The sequence below is a fragment of the Peromyscus maniculatus genome, chromosome 10, assembly GCF_049852395.1.
Source record: "Peromyscus maniculatus bairdii isolate BWxNUB_F1_BW_parent chromosome 10, HU_Pman_BW_mat_3.1, whole genome shotgun sequence".
NCBI lineage: Eukaryota > Metazoa > Chordata > Mammalia > Rodentia > Cricetidae > Peromyscus > Peromyscus maniculatus.
The window spans coordinates 50,059,483-50,066,088 of NC_134861.1; the positions used below are offsets into that span (position 1 = coordinate 50,059,483).

The window sequence follows — 6,606 nt, forward strand, 5'->3', positions numbered from 1 at the left end:
GTTCAAGAGGAAAGCTATAGCTCTAAGTGCTCACACTGAGAAATGAGAGCACTCAAATAAATAACCTAATGATGCATCTCGAGCCAGCATCTAGAAAAACAAGAACAATCCAAAACCAGAAACAGTAGATGGCAGGAAATGATGAAGATTAGAGAAGAAATTAGTCATGGGACTAAAAGAGCAGTTTACATAGTAAAAAGGAGCTGGTTCTTTGAAAAATAATCAGTAAATGTAATCACCTCCTAGCCAAACTAACCAAAAGGAGAGGAGACTCTCATTAATAAAATGAATGGGCGCGCACGCGCACACGCGCGCGCACACACACACACACCCTCACACACAGACATGCACACACACCCTCACACACAGACATGCACACACACCCTCACACACACACATGCACACACACCCTCACACATACACATGCACACACACCCTCACACACACACATGCACACACACCCTCACACACACACCCTCGCGCGCGCACACACACACACACACACACACACACACACACGCCCTCACACACACATACACACACACACACACACACACACACACACACACACACACTCACACATCCCTGCCAGAGACCACTAGATTGTTAGTTTCACAAGTTGGGGTGGGGGGGCAGTTTCTATTAGTCATTTACCTCGGTGTCGAGAACAGGATCTGATTTGGAGTAGAGATGAGAGAAAAATGTTCAAACTTGGCCCTTGTCTGTAAAAGGCAACTCAGCATCTAAGCTTTGTGTTCCAGCTCCTTGTCTGAGCTCTGCCCATTTTGACCTAGCACCGTCCCAGACAAATACTCACTGGTGATGTTTTGTTTCTTGTTATCTGCATGTCTTTTTCAAGTGTTTGTATGTGTTTCCAAAGCCTCCCTGTAGCAGAACTGAACTTTCTGGTCCTCTCCGTCTCTTGCCCCTTCTTAGAAATGTTTTAGGCAGTTAATAAAAGATTGCTGATAATTCTCCTCATTAAATCAGGAAGATGAGATTTCTGTAGACTGACTAGTGCTGACAGCCACCCAGGAGAATCACACTGATTGGTCTTCTATGAGATAGAGGTCAAAATAATTTAGTTCTTATTATGTGGGTGAAAACATCTCCAAGCTTGTTTATATTGCTTCTTGATTACTTTGCTGAGTCTTCTCGTTAACACATTGGGGAAAATAAATATAATTCAAAGTCACCTTTGAGAAAATGATCCATCAAAAATAAAAATAAACTTCAAAAAGGAACCAGTGAGGTAATTTGGGGACAGAGAATGAATGGTTGTCATTCAGGGTGTGAAGTACCTTCCTATGCACAGGACAGGTGAGAACATTGGACTTCATACTACAAAGAATACAGCTGTTGTTCACTGGACGCTATCATGCCACGGGCTCTGCAGGAGCCTATGAAAAGGCAATACCATCACCTGATTCAACTAATATGCACATTGAGATGTCAGTTAACTGTCCCAGGCCACATGGGGTCTCAGGGGCTGAGCCCAGTCCTCAGAGCTGGTTATTGTACCCAGCCTGGTACTAAACAGTCTGCAGAGGCACCACAAGCAAAGGAAAGGAATTCTTCCCCCGACTGGAGCTTTTGGTTCTACATTTTATTTTATAAAGGATTGGACATGATCTGAATAGGAATCTAAGTGGTGGAAATGTCTAAAGAAAGCATAAACTCCATTTGTTCAGGGAAGAGTGCATCTCTGGTCTTCTTGCTGTAACAATGCTGACCCTTCTGATTTTTTAAAACAACAACACAACAAAATCCCTACAGACTTCAAGCATTGTAAACAACACCAATTTGCTCCTCACAGTCCTGGCAGCCAGGAAGTTCAAGATCAAGGTGCGCAGGCTTGGGGTCTGCGGAGGGCCTGCCTCCTGGTTCACAGAGGTCCGTAGACTGACATCCTCAAGTGGCTATGCCTCTGGGTCATCTTTTACAATACAGGCCGATTTTGGACCCAGGACATTGCCTCCCCAGTGGTGACTGATCTCAACTGTATCTAATGTAGTTGGTCCGGCTAGCTTCCACAGCTTCTCCAGAGCCCTGTGTGAAGGCAACAGCGGTGCGTGTCTTCCTGTGGACCAGCCGCCCCAGCCTGGCCTTCCCCTTGATGATGTAGTAGGGGACCCCATCTTGCATCACAGGGCAGTTGGGAAGAGTCACCCGCTCAATGGGATCTACATCGTGTGAGACCACCACTAGCTGAGCCTTCCTGTTCTCCACCAAGGTGGTGACTGGACTGACCCCTGCTCGAAGGACAGGAGGTCTCTTAGTGGGGACGCCCCCTTGGCTAGCAGCTCTCTTCTCAGCACAGGCCAGCGGCCTTGCTTCTTCTCCTGCTTTGTCTCTGGCCTGCACTTCTGCGCAAGCTCGCACAGCTGGGTGCTGGTTGAGGGCCCAGGGCCTGGGTGAACTGGTTAGTCGCAGGAAACATAGGACAGAGGACGGGCCTTTGCCGCTGCAGCCTGATGTGGCTGGCGGGGCCATTGGACGAAGCGAGGCCGCGTGATGAAGTGAGTGGGATGTCTTTGGGGATGGGTATCCTCTGTAATGTCAAAGTTCTTAGGCCTTTTCTCAAACAGTATTCACAACCTTTTTTGACTTCCTGCTTCTTCATGATAGTGGAGGCTGGGACCTCTTTCTTTCCCTTGACTTTCTTTGGGCATCTTATTCCACTGGATAAAAGGGAATTTATTCATTCTTAAGCTATAAATTTGGAATGGACCCGAAGCCAACATTAAACCTATAGGCTATGTGTTTCCTAAACCTTCTCATTATAAGATAACTATTTTTCCTGCACCAAATCCAAATAGGCATACAGAATAGTAAAGTTAATTTAAGATTCTTAAAATCAGTATTGCATTTCACAATGAATCTTTCACAGGAACCCTTAGGGCAGTAAGAAGACAGAAAGACCATTTAAGTACCGTTCTCCATACAATTCCAAACAAAATAGAGCTGGAGTTACGGTGTAGCAGGTCATCCGATCTTCTCCTGTATCACTGTCCTGACCCTGCATTGCAGCTCCCCGATGAGTGTTTGCTCTGGTGATGTGTCCAGCAGCACCCGAGTCTTCTCTGTGGCTACCCTGCTGTATCACTTGCTGGCTTCCCTTATGTTGAGCAATGGGGACAAATTTTTCTACTACAGGCAAATTAGACCATTCCCAAATCACCTGGTGGTGACCACGAAGTCCATAAACCTGGCAACAAAGAGAGGAAACGGAATCATAGAGAGAGGCTGCAGGACTAAGTATGAATGCTGGTGCCTGTCTGAGTTTAAGGAGGCATCTGGAGGAAGTAAAGATATGGGAGAGAAAGTATTCATGGGCAGGAGCTCATGAATATAAGAAGATACGCATTTTTCAATGCTTTAAAAGTTTGAGATCATTTTATTCCTATCAGTAAAATATTTTTAAGAATTTGCTCCTTACACTGCATTCACTTATTTATAATCCCCAGCACACACATGTGTGTTCAGACCCCATTCTTAAAAACCCCACAGTGTGACTTCATGCCTCACAAACCTTAATGACAAATGCAAATTTGTAAATTATTCACATGTATCATTCTTACATGAAATTTAAGATTGTGCAAAAATGGATATTTTGAAAGGACAGTATGAAGAGAAACACTTTAGTTGTGCTTGTTTTGAGCATCAATTTAACAGTTCACATCACAGCAATGAGAAGGTAGACTCTAACTTCAACTCCTTTGGCATTTGATTTTATGTCACAGCTATAGAAAATACTTCACTAGGACACACAGTCTAGCTGGAGGGAAGGTATCATTTATTTTACTCTCCAAATAATGCTGCTTTTTTTCATCCCCACACATCAGTTTTGTGAGTACTGTTGAATTCATCTAGGAAGTTTCTACCTTCCCAATGTCTATCACTTGTTCTTGCAAACAAACCAAAAGATGCTCTATCCATTACTTCCAACAAGAGGCATGAGAACCACAAACATTCTTTGCTAGGGAATTTTTTTTCCTTGAGTCATAACTTACAAAGCAACATACACTTACCCAAACATCAATAGAGATTTTCAAAGCCCTACAAAGTTCAGCTACCCAGTTTTACTAGTGTATCAATATGGCCATTTTTATAAGTAAAAACATAAATTGTTTAGAGAAGCATCATGAAATTGTAGAAAACTTCTAATATCAGTTTTAAAAAATGATATCTCTGTATCGTAAATATATCCCAGAGAACAATGACTTTTTAACTGGCTGGCTTTGACAGAGCTGGAAGGTGCTGTGTGTGACACCAGAAGAGAAAAGCAATCATCAGTAACACCATCTAGCTTGGCAAAATATGCCACTGGTGCAATGGTGTCACCAGTGTTATGGCAGTAACCAACTATTTAACTGGATTTAAGGCTGTGGTGATTTTTTTTGTGTGTATGATGAAATGTGATATTTTATTTGTATGTTAATAAATAAAGTTGCCTTGAGACCGTTCCATATGTTGGATTCCAGCCACATAAGGCCTGCCCCACAAGACAGAACCCGTGCCTGGAACCATTATCAGAGTCACAAACCTTTGGCTAGATTGGTGGTAGCCTTTAGGAGAGAACCTACCATTATTTTGCTATGTGAATGTAGTATTAAGCTAACTCCAAATGACTTCTCAACGTACTCATTTGTGGTGGTTTGACTGAGAATGGCTCCCCTGGGCTCATACATTTGAATACTTGGTTCTACTTTGGTGGAGCTGTTTGGGAAGGATTAGGAGGAAGCCTTGTTGGAGGAGGTGTGTCACTAGGGGTGAGCTTTGAGGTTTCAAAAGTTCATGGCATTTCCAGTTAGTTCTCTCTGCCTATCTGTGGTGTCTCAAGATGTGAGCTCTTAGCTACTTCTTTAGTCTCACGCCTACTTGCTTGCCTGCCATGCTCTCTGCCGTGATGATCGTCGACTCTAACCCTCTGAAACTGAAGCCCTAAGTTAAATGCTTTTTTTTTTTTTTTTTTTTTTTTAATAAGCTGCCTCGGTCATCTTGGTCCATGGTGTCTTATCACAACAATAGAAAAATAACTAAGATGCCATACACATGCATCTCTCAAATCTCATCAGAGAAAGCTCCTCCACCCCCCAATAAATGGTGATTGAAACAGAAATCCACAACATGGTCAATGTGCAGAAGAAACTGTGGAATACTTAGCCCTAGATGGGACACACACACACACACACACACACACACACACACACACACACACACACCAGTATTTTCCTCTTCCAAAGACTCTGGGATCATTGCAGAAAAAGAGGTGGGAAGATCGTAAGAGCCAGAGGAGGTGGATGACAATTAGGAAACAGTATTTTCTGGACACCACATTGCAGATGCACGTAGGAACACACAGAGATTGTGACAGCAGGCACAAGTCCTGTGAGAGGTGAAGCCAGACAAAAATCTCAGCATGGAGTGGGGAGGTGGCATTGAATTCTCTCTCGCCTCTTGCTTAGGAGCTCTTGGCAAGTGATAGCTACTTGGAGAAGGAGGGTCAGTGTCCTTCAAGGCTGTGGCTACTGGCTGGCTGAAAATCGACTCCTGAAAGTTGCCCTTTGACCTGCTCATCGTGATGCTTTCATCCTTGCCTAACGCTTTCATCGTTCAGAAATGGACCGTGACTCATCCGATTGTCCCAGAATAGTCTGTCTGCTTCCAATCAGCTCTGGCAATGTGAAGTCATTTCCCCCTTCCTGAGCCTAATAGATACCTATTTAGGCAAAGATAAAGAATCTTTGCACTTCCAGGAAAGAGGGAAGACCTGGAGACCGAGAGTCAGGGACGGGACGGTGCTAGGGCTAGAGGGATTTCATGCCACTCAGGAAATGAAGCAACGTGAGCAAGGAAAAAAGCAAACTGCAAATGGATTTCTTTTTAATAACATGTCCAAAGAGTAAGACAAGGGACATTAGGCTCCCCCACTCGGAAAGAGGACAGATTTGACTTGTTGCCGTAGTGGACTCTGAATCATTTGGCAAGTGGGCAAGGTTTATCTCTGAGTACTCAGCCTCCCTGTTCCTAGCAGGATTTCTAATATTTCCTAGAGCCCTTTGCAATTTACAGAGAGCTTTCCTTGTTGGTGGCACCTTCCTTATATCCTCCCTGGCTCCTGTGGGCTTTTATCAGATCTGATCTCAGAAATGCATTTGCTTAACTCATTCCCAGTAAACAGTGTCAAATCCTTCATGGAAGACAGGGTCAAACTGAAAAAAAAAATTATTCAAACAAAGACAAAAATTACTGACAATGTTGAATGTGTGACCTTTCCAGTGGCATTTGTAATTTTTTCCAGAAAATAAGGTCCTAAGTTAAACAGATGAATCTCAAATTCTATGTGTCAGGCAGTGGGAGAGTGTTTTTCTGGGCATAGGACCTGAAAATGTCCTTTTGTGATAGTCTTGAAATAGCTTTTGTGTACAGGAAGTCATTTTGCTAGTTGGCAAGGTATTCCTTTCTCTCTCCAGGCCTGTATAGCTGGTAGCAGGCATTTCTTAGGTTGGTTGAAATGAACTAATGAGTCTATATTTCAAAATTATCCCAAAACATAGCTTCTCGGGATGTCAGCAGTTGGGGGAATCTCTCACGTTCGTGTGG

At 43.6% G+C, this 6,606-nt stretch overlaps 1 pseudogene; it reads right to left on the bottom strand.

Moving 5' to 3' along the window:
• Positions 1-659: 659 nt before the first annotated feature.
• On the bottom strand, positions 660-5,613 carry LOC102908842 (large ribosomal subunit protein eL8 pseudogene; annotated as a pseudogene).
• Between the last annotated feature and the right edge of the window lie 993 nt (positions 5,614-6,606).